This window comes from Chrysochloris asiatica, unplaced genomic scaffold (assembly GCF_000296735.1).
Source record: "Chrysochloris asiatica unplaced genomic scaffold, ChrAsi1.0 scaffold00138, whole genome shotgun sequence".
NCBI lineage: Eukaryota > Metazoa > Chordata > Mammalia > Afrosoricida > Chrysochloridae > Chrysochloris > Chrysochloris asiatica.
Genome location: NW_006408656.1, coordinates 8292331 through 8294347, shown reverse-complemented (window position 1 = coordinate 8294347; position 2017 = coordinate 8292331). Strand labels below are relative to the sequence as shown.

General features: G+C 39.9%; 1 pseudogene; it reads left to right on the top strand.

The window, feature by feature from the left end:
• The first annotated feature begins 209 nt into the window (after positions 1 to 209).
• LOC102835365 lies at positions 210 to 1702 on the top strand (annotated as a pseudogene).
• The last annotated feature ends 315 nt before the right edge of the window (positions 1703 to 2017 follow it).

The following is a 2017-nucleotide window of genomic DNA, read 5'->3' as shown; positions in this document are numbered from 1 at the left end:
TAATCCCAGCAAGCCACTCCTTGGAAATGCTATACAAGGTTGCTATGAGTAGGAATCAACTCAATGGCACTTAACAACAAGAGCAAAAACAACATATCTTGCCCTTCCATCAGGGGCTCGGCTTGGGGTCGCCCACAGTGAATCTTGAGGAAGATCCCTAGAATCCTGACTGCCCCGGAGCTGTAGTGGCCTGCAGGGCAGGCTGAAAGATGGTGGCGGCTACGGTCCCTGCAACTTCTAATTCTCATTTGTGGAACAGCTTAACCTAACCATCAAGGTCAAATGGAAATATGGTTCACCATTCTTCATCTCCATATGTAGTATATCCACCTGATAAGCCTTTTCTTAATAGTGATATGCAACGCTCCCCAAATAAGCCTACATTTGCCTATCCGGAAAGTAACAGCCATATTTTCTGCTTTGAAGAATCTTCAAGAGAAGATTCGACGTTTGGAACTTGAAAGAATTCAGGCAGAAGAAAGTGTGAAAACTTTGTCTAGAGAAACAAGTGAATACAAGAAAGTACCAGATGAACAGGTACAGGAAAGGGAAAATTCAAAGAATGAGGAATCAAAGCACAATCAAGAACTGGCTTCTCAGTTGTTAGCTACAGAAAATAAATGTAATCTTTTAGAAAAACAACTGGAATACATGAGAAATATGGTAAAGCATGCAGAAATGGAGAGGACATTTGTGTTAGAGAAACAGGTTTCCTTAGAAAGAGAATGACAACAAGATCAAACTCATGTTCATACCAAACTTGAGAAATTGGATCTTCTTGAACAGGAGTATAACAAACTCACCACAATGCAAGCCCTTGAGGGAAAAAAAATGCAAGAGTTGGAAGCAAAGCTCCGTGAAGAAGAACAAGAAAGGAAACGTATGCAAGTTAAGGCAGCCCAGTAGCAGACTGGTCTAGAAACAAATAGGCTTATCTTTGAAGATAAAACATCTCCATATGTTGCCAGTACAAGAAGAATTTAAAAAAGAAGTCAATTCCACCAGAAAAGAGAGGTTCTAGAAACTATTTTGCTGCACAGCCACATTATAGATTATGCTTGGGTGATATGCCATTTGTAGCTGGAAAGTCCACCAGCCCTAGCCATGCTGTGGTAGCCAGTGTTCAGCATGTTTTGCATCGAATGAAGCAACACAGTAAAGCCTTGTGCAATGATCGAGTAGTCAACAATGTTCCTTTGGCAAAGCAAGTGTCTTCACGATGTAGTAAAAGTAAAAAGTTAACACCATCGTCCTCCAGCACTATTAATGAAGAGTTGTCAGAAGTCTTACAGACTTTGCAGGATGAATTTGTGCAAATGAGCTATGATCACGAACAGCTGACAAAATTTATGCAGGCATCACCAACTGTTGAACTGAAAGATGACTTAGAGTGTGAACTGGAGACATTAGTTGGAAGGACGGAAGCAAAAGCCAACCAAATAACTAAAGTTCGAAAATATCAAGCCCAGCTGGAGAAACAGAAGATAGAAAAGCGGAGGAAAGAATTAAGAACCATTAAAAAGTCTCTTGGTGAAGAAGGAAACAGCAGTAGCTGTTTTTCTGGAACTACTGGGACCACCAATAAGAAAGACTTTGCCAAACTGAAACCTGGAGAAAAAAGCAGAAAAATCTTCAGTTATTGAAGGACATGCAAACCATACAGAATTCATTACAAAGCAGTAGTTTGTTGTGGGATTACTGACTGGTACCAGGTCATAAATTTTATTCAGATAACCTGTACTTCATCAAACAGATGTTGCCAATTTACTTCCCAGGTCTCATACTCTTCTTCTATTGGAATTAATTGATAGCAGATGTTAAAGAGACCACAGGCTTCATTGAACTGTCTCCTTGGGTTAGACAGCACGGCTAAAAATGTTAAGCCATTTACATGGATATCAGGGGGGTTTTAAAGGCAGAAAATCCACATACACTCTCTTCTTTGTTTTGAGATGGATTTGCTGTACTGCACTTTGTAAACCGATGACGTATTTTTTACTTGTGGGTGTGATTTTTA